We start from the raw sequence: 16,991 nt of genomic DNA, 5'->3' as shown, positions 1-16,991 counted from the left end.
TCTGGTTAATTCTCGATTCGTTTCCCGTCTTCACCCATTGTTCTTTTTAAAGTGTCTGCACACCCAATCCCATACTCGATGTTCGGTACTTTTTGTTGCAGATAACTTCGTCAATGATATTAAGTTGCTGTGCAAACCTTACTTTTGACGACAACACACACTCAATCCAGAATTGCCTGTTCGGTACTTTTTTGACGAAAATAGAACAGCAGAACTATTTCGGTAGTTTCGGTAATCAATTTTACTGAACTTTAGTACACCAACTGTCAAAAACAGGTGCAAAAGGTAAACAATCCATTATTGCTGTATTCAGCTGTTCCATTTTCGTCAAAATTTACCGAACACGGTAAGTGTGCAGCAACATTATTTGAGGAACTGCCACATTTTTTCAAATTAATTTACTGTATTCAGATATTACCGACATACCGAAGTGTTCAGTGAAGAAGAACTGCCAAAATTTTCGGTGAAATATTGCTGAACAGTCGGCATTCATGCTTTTTCATGCTGAACGTTCATCAATTTTCTGCCAAACGTTCCGCTAGGTTTTACTGAGCAAATTGTAAATCATCTGTCACTAGTAAAATGATTCCATTGATAGTCCGCCATTTGTTATCATCGAGTGATCTTGAGCTCGGAACGTCGTCGAAACTGCCGATTAAGTTTCTCCGCAGGTTTTAATACTATCAAAAAGGAAGTTAAAAGGTGAGTTGGTTTTGTTTTTGAAGTTTTCAATAATTGTCTGGAAATTATATAGGTATTGCTTATCTTCTTTTGCACAGATTTCTCAACGATGATCATTGTAGCGTCAACATCAACAGGATCCATCAATAGTGAACTAACTATTCTTGAACGGCACAAAAACAACCGGTAACATTTTGAAATTTTGTCTCAAAAACAGAAAAATGAATAAAATAACGATATAAAAGTGTTTAAAACATGTTTTTCATGAGAAATTCTGTTAAAGCATTACTGGAATATCAAGCTACGTCGTTGCTGAATGAACCTCAAAGAAGTACTGAACGGTCGTCACACGTTTACAAACTACTCGGTACTTTTTGACAGTTCGAGAAAATTTCTTGACTACCGAGTGTTCAGCATTCGTTTTGATTACCGAACCGATCGCCGAACGTGCAGCTGTTTTAATTCCGTAAAAAAAAATGGCTGAGTAAGTTAGTGTGTAGAGTTATGATGCCGTCACAGCTATCAAGGCTAGTCTTTAAGGGCGAACAGGACGGTCAAGGAAATATCTGCCATTGCTCTGTTGCTACTAAGATGGTAATCTCAGGTTCTACTTTATATTTTACAACAAAAACCTATCATTGTGTATGCTCCCTTGCAGTGCATATGCTGATTGTTTTTCAGCATCTTCAGTGCGATAGAGCTCGAGATTACCATCTTCAAAATCGCGAGGCAAATTGTTAGAAAGAGAGGCAAGATAGGCAAAATAACACGGCGTCTCGTTTCACCTTTTTTTTTCTCCCCTGTTGGGGAATTTAAGCCACTTCGTCTATTGCGACGTAATAAAGCACCTTATGTGACTTAAAATATTCAAAATAAAAAAATCTTGACACCTAAGTATCGAACTAATAATCTTTGGATTATCGAGCCGCACTTCACACTTAGCACCAAACACTACTTATGAAACACACTGATTAAATGTTATGACATTCTAACTCACCTCAGTGCTTGTTGGAATGCACTTGGTTTCCGTGCGCTGTACGCAAAGTCCAAATAAAGTTGTTCAACTCCCATACATTGGTGTGAAATTTTGGGGTTCATGAAGTACTAGATCAAAAAAATATAATTCCTGCGTATAATGTTACCTTGCGCTCTTCTGCAAATCGTTGCTATGAGTAACTACTGTTTAAACAAATATAAACAAGAAAAAATCAGATTCTGGTGGGTAACGTTTTGAGTGATAATTTTCTGCAATCAATTCAATATTTACCAATTTTATTTTAGGAAACGGAAGTAATTGTTTAAAAATTGGAAGCATCCTTCATCAGCCCTCGTTGTGTAACTTTGGTAACGAGTTCTCGTCGTCGTCAATTATGAGAGCGTCCTCAGTCGAAAAGTTCGTCGTCCAATTCGAACCCCTAGGCCAAAAAATGTAACGAGTGTATCATATCGCTCGCTGCGAAACCAATGAGATATGCTTCACCGACCTACCACCCCGTCGCTCCATTCACCAGCCTGACGATACCACCGCTCCGATCTCCAACGTCGCCAGACCTCACTATAGACCCCATCGTCCGGACGGGGCCCCGATCTTGCTTGATCCAAGCGTTGCCGGCCGGCCAAACACTCTACACAATAGTGTAGAATTAGCAAAAGTTAATATGTAATATGTTAATTAGAAAAAAAAAACTACACGAACACACTTTAAGTATGTTTATTAATAAATTAATGAGAAAAAGTAATCCCGCGCGTTTGCATTTCTTATTCGTGGACGAAAACCGTATTGGGAGCTGGACCTCGAGAGCTGATCCTCTGAAGCTCAAACTAGTTGTCCCTTGTAAACAGCACCAGGGAGCTCAGATTACAGCATGAGAGTCTTTAGAGAGTTCAGACAACGCAAGAGTTTGACATGTTGCATTCAGTGTTGATATCTACTTTGGTTGTCATAGTTTACTGAAGAACAAGTTCTATAAAAATGAGGTATTCATCCAAATGTCAAACTTGGGTACCGGGAACCAAATGCAGTACTAGAGTTGGTACCCAGTCTGAGCGCGAGTGCTACGACTTAATTTGGACTTTGCTGTACGTGTTCGGCAGGCTCTTTTGAAATCAAAATGATGTAGCATGATTTCCCGCACAGTTACCACTACTCCTCTCTTGTTAGCACCCATTGTTAATTATAAGGTCAACAAAACAAAAATGATGACTTTGTAACTTATTGTGTAACCATAATGATGACTTCACTTTCTTTTAGCTTTTTGGCACTCCAACAGCACCTCTTTCATTGTTATCACATATTACATCGCAATATGCCAACGTTAACGATTCTAGCTTATGCGAGTTTGTATGTACATTTGAACGAGTTTATTTTCACTTTTACGCAATTTAGTTTGTACACCAATGCGAGTTAAACTGACATAATAAGAGAAGCACCAAGCGAAGTCGTATAAACATCGCAGTACGCAATTATGCGAATTCAATTGACACTTTGTGAGTTCACTCGAACGCTTTTGCGAATCAGCAAAGTTCGTCGCAACAAAACATCGGAATGTCGTCTACTACGATGTAGTCATGCATTATTGAAGTTAATTTGCACTCTTATATGATTTTACCAGATACATCGCAGTAAGTTCACAAAATAACATCATATGCGATGAAAATTGTCCCTCAGCCGTACATATATCCGATATTGACTACGATGTACAGCGTGCATCCTTATGCGATTCCTGGTTGTCTGAGTAGTGACATTATTGTTTATATCTTATACAGTATCTGAAGTTTGCATACATTAACCCTCCTTGTGCATTACCCGAGCAGGAATGAATAACTGCCACATAACTGGAGCATACCAAAGTCAGGTATCATACCAAGACAAGGTATTGGTCGGTTATCCAGGTATTGAAAATAACTTATTTTGGTATTTTGTAGGTATTGATGAAAAACCTCAACGAGTTATTGGTTTGGTGTTGAGGACTGCTTGAGGTATTATTCAATTATGGAAGATCGATATTTGTATGGAAAAATCTCCGATTATTATTTAGGTATTGCCATACCTGATGTCATTATTCACGTGTTATGCACAGAATACACACCAGTTATTATTTTAGGTATTTTACCTCTTATGCAGGGCTACTTAATACCTCATTCAGGTTGTAGGTATTCGGTTTTCCATACCTGAGTTAATTATTCTTCAGCTGTTTTCTCCTGCTCGGGTAGGGTAATTTTTGACCCCATACATACACTACGTCAGCGAGCTTTTTCGGACGTAATGCATTGGGAAGGTAGATATTAACCTTAGTAAGGTCTTGGGGTCTTTTTTGACCTTTTCCGAATTTCAATTCGCTATAGCTTTTGTTTAGGAAGGCCTAGCAATCTGAAATTTTCAGACAATTATTTTTTTGTGGAAAACTTTCATTTCCATTCATCCAAAACATTTGACGACCCCTAGGGGAGCTCCCATAAAAAAAGTTACAAATAAGACCCTGGGGTCATTTTTGACCCCAAACTTTGAACGGCTCTCAAAAATCAGTGGCTGGGCCGATTTTGATTTTCTTTGGCCCAAATGAAAGCCACACATGTCTAGTTTTCAAAACCCCCGGAGAGTTCCGGATTTGGTCACTGTGGCCACCGGGAACCTGCTTCAACTGAAAAATGCCGCTTTAGAGACCCTAACTTTGGCAAGCTATAACTTTGCAACCGAACAAGTAATCAGGACTGTTCAAGAATCGTTGGAAAGGTATTCACGTGGACTTTGATTAAAGACATTAATATTGACTAATTCTTAAGAACCGGTTCCGGAAATCCGGAATATCCGGAAAGTAATGTTTTTCACGATAATGTGCTAGAAAGCACATTCATATTATTTACAGGATAGAAGTTTTTGCATCAAACTTCTTTAGGCCATAACACAATCTGTCGAGAACTATTTCTGTATGTTTCTGGTTATGTCCCGTCCTTCTGGAACCGGTTCCAGGGATCCCACAAGATGGCCAACGAGTTGACTGTAACGAAATTGAACGGTTTTCCGCGCTAAACACATCTGCGTTGGTTAAGTCATGATGAAATCTCAATAATTTTACATGCTCCATATTGTTGTGATATTTAAAAATATTGCTGGACATTGTGGTCTTATGTGGCAACCGGAGTGACCACCGGAGAAACCCGTATTGAGGGACTTCCATGTTTTTGCAACAAAGATAGGCATTCGACGGCTCTAACTTCATGATTTTTCATGGCCATGTGGCTTCTGGCATTAAATAGAAGAATTGACCATTCTGGTCTGTTTTGGCCACCGGAGTGTCCACCGGAGAAACCCGTATTGAGGGAGTTTTATGTTTTTGCATCAAAGGTAGGCATTCGACGGCTCTAACTTCACGATTTTTCATGGCCATGTGGCTTCTGGCATTGAAAAGAAGAATTGACCACAATAGTCTGTTTTGGCCACCGGTGTGACCACCGGAGAAATTCGTATTGAGGGACTTCCATGTTTTTGCAACAAAGATAGGCATTCGACGGCTCTAACTTCATGTTTTTCCATAGCCATGTGGCTTCTGGCATTAAATTGAAGAATTGACCATTCTGGTCTGTTTTGGCTACCGGAGTGACCACCGGAGAAATCCGTATTGAGGGAGTTTCATGTTTTTGCAACAAAGATAGGCATTCGACGGCTCTAACTTCATGATTTTTCATGGCCATGTGGCTTCTGGCATTGAAAAGAAGAATTGACCACAATAGTCTGTTTTGGCCACCGGAGTGACCACCGGAAAAAATCGCATTGAGGGACTTCCATGTAGTGTCTTAATTTGTCAAATTACAGTCATCCTTATCGACGCCCAGTGGCTCCTGCGTCGTAGATTTGTTTTTGTTTTGATTATCGTATCGACAACCCGTGTACCACTCTGTGAAGTTCAAGCGATGAAAAATTCATTACCTCGGGGTCTGCTGAATTTCAACCACCCACTGACATTCAAAGTCATTCTCGGCGTCATGTTGGTGGGAGACCGCATTCATTTATTTGTGTTCGTTTTCGCACTGAGTGAACTTCATTAGGCTGAATTTTTTAGGCACTGCTTCCATGTTTTTGCAACAAAGATGGACATTCGACGGCTATAACTTCACGATTGTGTACTATTTTGACTATTCTGGTCTGCTTTGGCCATCGGAGTGACCACCTGGAGAAACACATACTAGGGAACTCCTATGTTTATTTTTAAACGCTCATATTATCTAGATTTATCACCAGAAGCAGTCTTTCGACGGCTCAATTTTCATGCTTCGATACGCGACATATTATCTTTATGCTCAGTTGTTATTCTTATTGTTCAACAAGGTTATTCTGTAGTAGAGGCAATTCATGTTAAAATATACTGCGATGCTTGTAGTCTGATACTGCACTGTCAATGGTAATATAGTTAGTTCAAGAATTGAGGATAGTTTTACTTCGGTTCACAAACAAACCTTTCATCGTATATTTTGGTTAACACCACTTAACGTTTTGGTCGTCTATGTTCACTGTTCTTGAAAATCACATCGTTTCTTTTCATTATCTTTTTAGATATGTCCACATTATTTGTTAGTACTTGATATGCTTTCTCCTTTCTTGCTGGCTCTATTTTCTTATACTTACGTGAAGTCAGCTTTTTCAGAATGAAAAGTTGTCTTAGTTGGTAGGAGAAGGGCTTTCTTGAGGAAGACAAACAATGTTTCACTTGAATTAGGGAATTATCAAGTTCTGCAATCGTGGAATTCAGTCACAAATATGTATTATCCATTTAGTGAGTTTTATGAACATTTCGCAATTCTTTAATTTATTTAATTAAATTAATTCGTCTAGTAGTTTACTGGCATACTCTTAAAAGTTCCACGGAGAATTCCTTTCGAGTCCGACTGACATCAAGGTATACACTTAATAAAATGTGCATGCTGCCCAGGGGCAGAATTTCAAATCAAGTATCTCATCAATGAAGAATACAGTCTCTCCAAGATTGCAGAATTCTGAGCTATGAGATTTTTAAAATTTGCGTGTTTACTGGTGCCACGTAGAGGCAGAATTCGGACACAAGTGTCCCATTTTGTGCAAGTCTATGTCATACTGATCAACTTTGCCGAAGACACCATCTTCCTAAGTTATTAGGATTCTCAGCTATACAATTTCTAAAATTTGCAAGTTCACTAGCGCCACCTAATGGCAGAATTGCGAAACAAGGTTTCCCTTTTATGTAAGTCTATGTCATACTGGTCAATTTTGCTGAAGACACCAACTTCTTAGTTATCGGGGGGAGCGACACTAGTTTTGCTGAGCCGAAAAACTTCAAAAAAAGTCGAAAAAAACCGGTTAAGGCCGCCTAGTGGCAGAATTTTGAAACAAGTGTTTATTTTTATGTAAGTTTATGTCATACTGATCAACTTTGCCGAAAACACCATCTTTCTAAGTTATCAGGATTCTGAGCTATGCGTTTTCTAAAATTTGCATGTTCACTAGCGCCGCCTAGTGGCAGAATTGCGAAACAAGTGTTTATTGTTATGAAAGTTTATGTCATACTGATAAACTTTTCCAAAGACACCAACTTAATAAGTTATCGGGGGGAGCGACACTAGTTTTGCCAAGCCGAAAAACTCCAAAAAAGTCGGAAAAAGACGAAAAAACCGGTAAACGCCACCTAGTGGCAGAATTTTGAAACATGTGTTTATTTTTATGTAAGTTTATGTCATACTGCTCAACTTTGCCGAAGACATCAACTTTCTAAGTTATCGGGATTCTGAGCTATAAGTGCTCTCAAATTTGCATGTTCACTAGCGCCGCCTAGTGGAAGAATTGTGAAACATGTGTTTATTTTTATGTAAGTTTATTTCATTCTGATCAACTTTGCTGAAGACACCAACTTCGTAAGTTATCAGGAATCTGAGCTATGAAATTTCTAAAATTTGCATATTCACTAGCGCCACCCAGTGGAGGAATTTTGAACTTCGCAACTCATCGTCAGTAAGTTATTGGCGTACCCAACAACTTTTCCGAAGACACTATCCTTCCAAATTATCAGGGTCTTGAGCTGTCGCATATCGTAACGTTTGCTTGACATGGTTTCTGTAGTGTAATTTAGCATCAAACTGTTGATGGTCCCTCTAGCGGCCAAGTTGCCAACTAATCCTATGAACCAAAGTTCTAAATAGTAGATCTTATCAAGCCCTAAAACTTTGCCGAAGAAAGTACAGGGGTTACTCAAAATAACTGAGACAGGTAAAATTTTCACTTTTCAAAAAATGTTCAACTCGCTGTAACTTTTCGAAAAGTGCATCAAATATTCTCAATTTTTTACTGTAAGTTCATCAACTAGTTGTGTATCAGTAGTCCAATTTTGGAGAACATCGGACCATTTTCCACGGAGTTATAAAGATTCTAGAAAAAGGTAAAATTATCCGATAGCCAACTTTGAGCTTTTATATCTCCGGATTCAATGAACCGAATGCAATGAAATTTTGACCATTCGTGACTTCTATAATGAGCTATGAAAAACCTTTGACTTAACTTAAAATTTTTAACACGGAAGAAAATTATAACGATTAGATTATTTTTCTAATAAAACACCAAATTATCCAAAACTTCAACATCGTTTTAAAATTCAAGATGTAAATTATAGTTCAATTAATTTCCCTCTAAATGACTTACATATAAATGTGTTTTGAAGGAAAGTTACAACATAGCCGCTAATAAATTGAGAAAGTAATGGGATGCATATTAGAAATTGGTGAATTTACTAAAAAATCGTGAAATGAATGAAATCGTTATAACTTTTTCTCTTGTTAAAAATTTAAAGTTAAGTTAAACGTTTTTAAGAGTTCATCATATAAGTCATGAATGGTCAAAATTTCATTGCAACCAGTACATTGAATCCGGAGATATAAAAGCTCAAAGTTGGCTATCGAATAATTATACCCTTTTCAAGAATCTTTATATCTTCGTGAAGAAAAGCCCGATCTTTTCCAAATTTGAAACACTGATACACAACTAGTTGATAAACTTACAGTAAAAATTTGAGAATATTTGATGCCCTTTCCAAAAAGTTACTGCGAGTTGAACATTTTTTGAAAAGTGAAAATTTCACCTGTCCCAGTTATTTTGAGTATCCCCTGCATTGTGCTAACTCTTAACACACCCGAGATAATAGGCCATACCCCCAAAAGGCCGAAAACTCATAAGCTCTTAGTCTCCTATTAAGCGGATTCCTATTGCGCCCCCCGACATGTGATCTTATAAGAGTCTCGACTGTATATACAAAGTTATAAAATAAGTTGAAACAGACTGGCCAGGGCCAGGGATAAAACCCAGTGCCCAGGAGTAATCAGGAACATTAAACATTAAACCACAAAGTCCATCAAATGAATCAGAGCCTTAATTCAATAAAGCTTTCAACAACAGTATAGTAAAATTTGCACAACTGTCGTATACACAATATTTGCGCCGATAAATAAATAACGTATGATGAACATCCAGCTACGCCTCTGACAACATCACGATTGTAACCCCTAAAAATGTCTTGCGCCCCGTTGTTGATCCTCATCATCATATGCTCGATCATTATCCTAGTTTCGTTCCAACTACTTTGCGTGATCTCCCTCAAACCAAACTGTCGTTAATTTATTCTTCATCATCACTTCGTCGTCGTCGTCGTCGCCGTCGCCGTGGATCGAGCCAGTGCCAAAACGGACCAGAATGGCCAATTCTTCTTTTTAATGCCAGAAGCCACATGGCCATGAAAAATCATGAAGTTAGAGCCGTCGAATGCCTATATTTGTTGCAAAAACATGAAACTCCATCAATACGAATTTCACCGGTGGTCACTCCGGTGGCCAAAGCGAACCAGAATATTCAATTGTTCTATTTAATACCAGAAGCAACATGTCCATGAAAAATCATGAAGTTAGAGCCTTCGAATGCCTATCTTTGTTGCAAAAACATGAAACTCCCTCAATACGAGTTTCTCCGGTGGTCACTCCGGTGGCCAAAACAGACCATTGTGGTCAATTCTTCTTTTCAATGCCAGAAGCCACATGGCCATGGAAAATCATGAAGTAAGAACCGTCGAATGCCTACCTTTGTTGCAAAAACATGAAACTCCTTCAATACGGGTTTCTCCGGTGGTCACTCCGGTGGCCAAAACAGGCCAGAATGGTCAATTTTTCTTTTCAATGCCAGAACCCACATGGCCATGAAAAATTATGAAGTTAGAACCGTCGAATGCCTATCTTTGTTGCAAAAACATGAAACTCCCTCAATACGGGTTTCTCCGGTGGTCACTCCGGTGGCCAAAACAGACCAGAATAGTTAATTCTTCTTTTCAATGCTAGAAGCCACATGGCCATGAAAAATCATGAAGTTAGAGCCGTCGAATGCCTATCTTTGTTGCAAAAACATGGAAGTCCCTCAATACGGGTTTCTCCGGTGGTCACTCCGGTGGCCACATAAGACCACAATGTCCAACAATATTTTTACATATCACAACAATATGGAGCATGTAAAATTATTGAGATTTCATCATGACTTAACCAACGCAGATGTGTTTAGCGCGGAAAACCGTTCAATTTCGTTACAGTCAACTCGTTGGCCATCTTGTGGGATCCCTGGAACCGGTTCCAGAAGGACGGGACATAACCAGGAACATACAGAAATAGTTCTCGACAGATTGTATTATGGCCTAAAGAAGTTTGATGCAAAAACTTCTATCCTGTAAATAATATGAATGTGGTTTCTAGCACATTATCGTGAAAAACATTACTTTCCGGATGTTCCGGATTTCCGGAACCGGTTCTTAAGAATTAGTCAATATTAATGTCTCCAATCAAAGTCCACGTGAATACCTTTCCAACGATTTTTGAACGGTCCTGATTACTTGTTCGGTTGCAAAGTTATAGCTTGCCAAAGTTAGGGTCTCTAAAGCGGCATTTTTCAGTTGAAGCAGGTTCCCGGTGGCCACAGTGACCAAATCCGGAACTCTCCGGGGGTTTTGAAAACTAGACATGTGTGGCTTTCATTTGGGCCAAAGAAAATCAAAATCGGCCCAGCCACTGATTTTTGAGAGCCGTTCAAAGTTTGGGGTCAAAAATGACCCCAGGGTCTTATTTGTATTGCTATGTGCATTCAGGATGCAAACGGTGCCCAAATGCGCTTCAAACGCGGTAACACAGTGGTACCAAAGGCAACTTAGCAACCATAGCCAAAACCAACGCCAACCAAGGATTCAAAAGCTCCCGCTGACATCGGGTTACTTGTTAGAAAATCTTACCGCATTTGGTGTTCCCGCATTTGATATTTGCATTTCGAATGCACACAGCAATAACTTTTTTTTAGGGACTAAGGAAGGTTAAAGGGCGAACACGATGAAATTGCCACACAGAAAATATTGTATAACTTTTGATTGCGTTCACCAAAATTTTTTAACCATGAATATTATGTGTAGCTAATACCATAAAATTTTCATTAAAATCGGTTGAGTATTGGCGGAGATATCGTTGAAACAAGGAAATTGCCACTTGAGAATCTTGAGCAAACAAACATTTTGGAAAATATCACTTTTTTGCCGTATCAACGATGGCGCCAAAAATACTGAACCGATTTCAATGAAAGTTTTAATGTACGTAAAGTACGTATGTAGAAGAAATTTGTCAAAATTTCATTCAATTTGATCATACCGTTAAAAAGTTATAGCCATATATGTCGCACTATGTCACAATAAGCAGATGTGGTTTTTGGTATAGTGAAATTCAAACTGCTCTTACTTTGAAAGTACTCAACAAAAATGGCTGAAATTTTCACTGTAAACAGCTTAACACAACAATTTTACACTGTCAAAGTTTTATAAAAATCGGGACAGTGTTATCAGTTCTACAGTCAAAATATTGCACGCGGAACTAAAAATGGTCAAAAAGTACCTAAAATTTACCTTGAAGCGATTTGAGCTTTGGATATTTACTAGAAAAAGTACTGAACCGATTTCGATCAAATTTTTACCACTTAATTGATACTATGTTAAGAATATCGAGTGAAATTTTCAAACGTTTTAATGAGGTAACAAAAAAGTTATAGCCTAAGTAATTTTTGTTAAATGGGTGCACAAATTTTCTAAAATCTCATTTTATGATATCGACAATATATGCGCTAATACTCAACCGATTTTTATGAAAATTTTATGGTATTAGCTACACATAATATACTATTCATGGTCAAAAAATTAGCTATTTTGACGAACGCAATCAAAAGTTATACAATATTTTCTGTGTGGCAATTTCATCGTGTTCGCCCTTTATCAAATAACTCTTCATCTGTTATCGTTAAATTCATATAGCGATGTGTCCAGCGACTCAGTTGACTGACTGCTTTCAGCAAAGCTCGAGGAGCTCATGACAATATCAACGATGACACTAATGTCATTTCCCAGCAATGACACAATGATGCCAGGCGAATCTACGTCGAATTGCTAGCGAAACGTGCACTGCATTTCGCAATTTCCCACCAACGACCCCTGCTGTAGGTACTACCGTCGTCCGGAATCTCCAGGTTTCTCAAAAAGAAAGCCACCATTTGGGATTAAACATCTTCCGGCTACTGACTGACTGGCATCCATTCCATATCGCTCCACGGTCGATGGTGGTGCAGCAAAATGCGAGGGTGCAACAATTTGCTACATCATGACCGCCACCACCGTCTAGTTCGTCGCCTTTTTGGCACCTTTCGAGGATTTGGTGCTACCTACCTAGCTAGCTGGCGTTCGTTCGTTGGTGGCCTGTAACCGTTGTACAACTAATAGACAGTGTAGTAACATGCTTCTGCTTCTGGATGTTGATCGTCCGTCCGATGTTGGTTGGAAGTGCAAAGTAAACGTGCCGCTATTGAGCCAGCGTGGCAGTCAGTATAGGGGGTGCCTTGTGTGGTTGTAGTTGCTAGTAGCGGTAGTGGTAGCAGCAACACCCAGCAGTCAATTGTTATTGCGAGTCATCGTGATTGTTGTCTCTGAAACGGTTCACTGCTTTTATCGCCGTCCATTGTGATGATACCATTTTGCTGAAAAGAGCAGAACAGCTAGCAGTGCAGTTTTATCCAGCAAACTGTGACCGATCACAATCAATTAAATTATTGGTTTTGAACTCACAGCGCCGGGAAGCGGGGGGGTTTCTATTGCCGATCATTTATCATTATAATTGTAGCAACGTTTGTGAGGATAACAATGGGGACAAGTTTTCCTGTGGTGGGTATTGTGTGTTTGCCGAAAAATTGGATGATTAATGATCGTTGTTGCCTGCTGTGCATTTTACACAATATCCATTACATGCATATCGTTGCTCGTTTTGAGTTTATCAATATTTTTTTTTTCATTTTATTATTTAATGTTTCATAATCAGAAAAAAATACTTAAACAATATAATAGTATAATCCCACATCAAATTCGTGCAGGAACCCCAGGAAAATAATGTTGCCGAAATCCAAGATGCCATTATTGGAAAAACTCCGACACAAATCCTGGCGTGAAATACATAAAATTCCAGAAACAATTCATTTGAAAATATACTGAAAAAAATATCTAAAAAGATCTTGTTTGAAATTATTTGATGAATTTCAAAAGCAATTCCTAAAGGAATTCCAGAAGAGATTCTGAGAAACTTCCTAGACAACTCACAGAAGGAATTCCCGGAAGGATTCTAGAAGGAAATCCAGGCATGATTTGTAGAAGAATCTAAAAATTTCTTGCGAACGGCAATGCAAATCCATGTGTTTTCACTTTGCTTCTTCCAGGCGGCGGTTTTTCTCCCGGATGTAGCGGGTCTGCTATTTCCGCGTTCTTTTGTATCGTTCCACGTTCTGCCGAGGCCCGTGCTGCAGTATGAGCGCCCTCGCTGCATTTTTCTCTTCTAATATCTCTCTACACTCAACGTTGAATCAATAGTTTCTTCAACTCCGTTCATTTTACTCAAAGTTGGTCTAAGCTGCGTTATTGATGCTTTTATGGCACTCCAGCAATGCTCGAGAGGGACTTGGCTGAACTCGCCCTAGTCGGGCAACGCTGCCTCTACGCGTATGCGATGGCAACATCGGGTTGATTCTGTCACTCCAGATTACACCGATTCTTGGCGTAACGTCCCAACTGGGATAAAGCTTGCTTCTCAGCCTAATGTTTTATGAGTACTTTCCAGTTATCAACTGAGAGCTTCCTCTGTCAATGACCATTTTACATGGCACGGCACGAAGAAACTCTAAGCTTTTGGAAGTTAGGCAAATTTCCTTCACGAAAAGTTTCTGGTCCGACCGTAAATCGAAGACCCCTATAGTTCCCCGTACAAACTTTGGTTTTCAAGCAGGATTCTGTGCCGGACTGCACAACGGTGTCTTATCCGATTTCATCCAGGTCGTCGCTGTATTAAATGATACAAAGATATATACTATCGCCGCTACTGTTACACCTCGTAATCGACAAGATCCTGGTTGGTTTTGAACAGAACCACGTTTTGCAGTGGTAATTCGATTGGCTAAGAATGTAGCTTTCCTTTTCTCAATAACGCTCTGATATGTTGAGTAACCTCTACGATCTTGTGAATTAGCCAAACATTTGCCGTTGACACGGCTGCATTTATTCTACTGAGACCCTGAAACGCCGTCGACAACTTCTCAGATACAGCCCAGCCGATGGTCCCAGCTTTCCCGATGATGGGTCCCGTTCATTCTTTTCAATTAAATGCACTGGCCTGGGAATGAATGCACGTGCTTAATGGACTGTCAAAAACGCACCCTCCTTGTTCGCACGTCGCGTCGCGAGCCCGAAGCAATCTGCTGCTCCAGGCAGAGAAGACTTTCACCGTAAATGGGATGCTGCTGTACTGGCGACGGGCGCGGGTGGATGGACCAAGGGATGGAGGGTGCAAAATGAGTGCAAAGCAATTTATTTATGTTTTTCTATTCAGAATTGATTTCTGCACTTAGTTTCAACCCTCGCGGGTGATGAAATCTGATGGCAGAGCAACGACGCGACGGGAGAAATTTTGACGGAAAGTCAAATGCTGTTATCTTGAAAGGGGAGGGGTAGCGTGACGCATTAGGGGTGGGTGGTGGCGTGTTGCTTGCAGTTGGCGGTGGGTGAAAATTTGACAATATGGTCAATGGACTTCAATCGATGAGGATATTTTGACAACGAAGCGGTACATGGAACGTTTGTTGAATGCGACAACGTAAGCTCTCAGTTAATAACTGTGGAAGTGCTTGTAAGGCACTAAGCTAAAGAACAGGCTCAGATAAAATGTAATCACAAGAAGAAAAGAAACAATATAAAACATTCGTTAGATATATTAACCAATGCTGTCTCCAGTTAGCCTAGTGTTTAAGGCGTTGGATCGCCAATCCGGAGAAGGTGGGTTCGATTCCCGTTCCGGTCGGAAAAAATTCTCGACTCCCTGGGCATAGTGTATCATTGTACTTGCCTCCCAATAAACAAATTCATGCAATGGCAGGCAAAGGAAGCCCTTCAATTAAACTGTGGAAGTGCTCAAAGAACACTAAGCTGAAGAGAAGCAGGCCAAGTCCCAGTTGGGACGTAGAGCTATAAAAAAGAAGAAGATATGGCCGGGGTTCTGCTAAACCGAACTAAGCGCCAATAAGATATTTCCGAGATAATTAAGCTTAAAGTTCAACTACTCACAAATAAATAACAGCGGAGATTATTTGAAACTTTCCGCACACATTTAACTTACAAGCCTTCATTAACCATCAGAAATGAAGAATACATGTAAATTATTTGGAATCACTGATATAATCACATTTTATTTCTTGGTACTTCGCACTCAGTTCACTCTGGGTGATCAAAAACATTAGAAAATGGTTTATAGTTCAGTTTGGCTGAATGTGTTTTTTTTTTTGTTTCAGATAAAACCAGTTGGATAGTGAAAAAATCTCGATTTTTCATCGTCTATCAAGTACATTAATCAAATACAAATCTATCTGACCAGATAGGTAGAAACAATTTAACATTTATCATTTGTTTCGCAACTCGGTGATACAGCCGAGAGGTACAGTACCAACTATCGGACCAGAGTTCGAATCCAGTTTATTATTTTACTTACATATGTTTTATCTCTCGCTTCGGCTCTAGCGATTGCTAGCTCGACTTTATTTGTGATAGAAGGCGTAAATTTGTGTCAAACGGGCCGCTCCTTTTATGTGCATCCAAGTGAACTTAAATTTACATGATTTTTTCTAAGAGTGCACGCTAGGAAATTCCTTTAAATACTTATGAAGTCCTTGAGATCTCAATGGGATTGACCTGTGAGCCAAAGAAGATCCCTAAAACCGCCCGAAATCCTTTTGAAACGCCTTGAAATGAACTGAAAAGCCTTGAAACGTCTTGAAAAACTTCTGAAAACCCCTTAACTCTTTATGGAATCGATCTGCTTCTAGAAACTCTTTGAGACCTACATGAAATCAACATGGAAGTCCCTTGAGCTTGCTATAACAACTCTGAAACCCACTGAATGGCTTGAAAAACTCTTGAAACGCCTTGAAAAACTTTGAACGCTTCTGTAACTCCTCTAATACCCCATGAAACTGACCTAAAAACCCTCTGAACCCCCCTCCCCCCTCCTGAAACTTTTAAAAACACACTGAAACGGGTGTTTTAGAGCACTTCGGGGATTTTCAGGAGTTTTTTGGGGTTTTCAAAGATATTTCAAGACCACTTCAGGGAAGGAGTATCATAAGGTCTTCAAGGGAGTATCATGAGGGTGTTTTATGAAGCTTCAGGAGGTTTCAGGGACATTCCCGGGGTCTCTTCAGCAGCAGATTGAACTTTTCACCAATTGGTGCTCGTTGAACCGAATGATTGTCAATCCTTCAAAATGCTCCGTCATCACGTTTTCTCAACTTAAAACGCCGATTATCCTCGACTACAGCTCTCTCTCTCTTCTTGGCGTAACGTCCTCATTGGGACAAAGCCTGCTTCTCAGCTTAGTGTTGAATGAGCACTTCCACAGTTTTTAACTGAGAGCTTCCTCTGGCAATGACTATTTTGCATGTGTATATCGTGTGGATCAGGCACGAAGATACTCTATGCTCAAGGAAGTCAAGGTAATTTCCTTTACGAAAAGATCCTGGACCGACCGGGAATCGAACCCGTCACCCTCAGCATTGTCATGCTGAATACCCGTGCGTTTACCGCCTCGGCTATATGGGCCCTCTATCTACAGCATGCTTGGCTTCACTATAGAGCGAGTGAACCATATTAAAGATCTAGGCGCTGAAATGGACTCTCAGCTAACTTATCACCAGCATATATCGTATA

At 39.7% G+C, this 16,991-nt stretch overlaps 1 long non-coding RNA gene across 1 annotated transcript; it reads left to right on the top strand.

Annotated features, from left to right (window-relative positions):
• The first annotated feature begins 1,727 nt into the window (after window positions 1-1,727).
• LOC134291587 (uncharacterized) lies at window positions 1,728-2,093 on the top strand. Its single transcript, XR_009999171.1, has 2 exons — window positions 1,728-1,899; window positions 1,963-2,093. It is a non-coding gene; the product is annotated as an uncharacterized LOC134291587 (long non-coding RNA).
• Window positions 2,094-16,991: the final 14,898 nt, after the last annotated feature.

The sequence above is a fragment of the Aedes albopictus genome, chromosome 3, assembly GCF_035046485.1.
Source record: "Aedes albopictus strain Foshan chromosome 3, AalbF5, whole genome shotgun sequence".
NCBI lineage: Eukaryota > Metazoa > Arthropoda > Insecta > Diptera > Culicidae > Aedes > Aedes albopictus.
The sequence above is the reverse complement of the archived record's forward strand: the minus strand, read 5'-3'. Positions and strand labels throughout refer to the sequence as shown.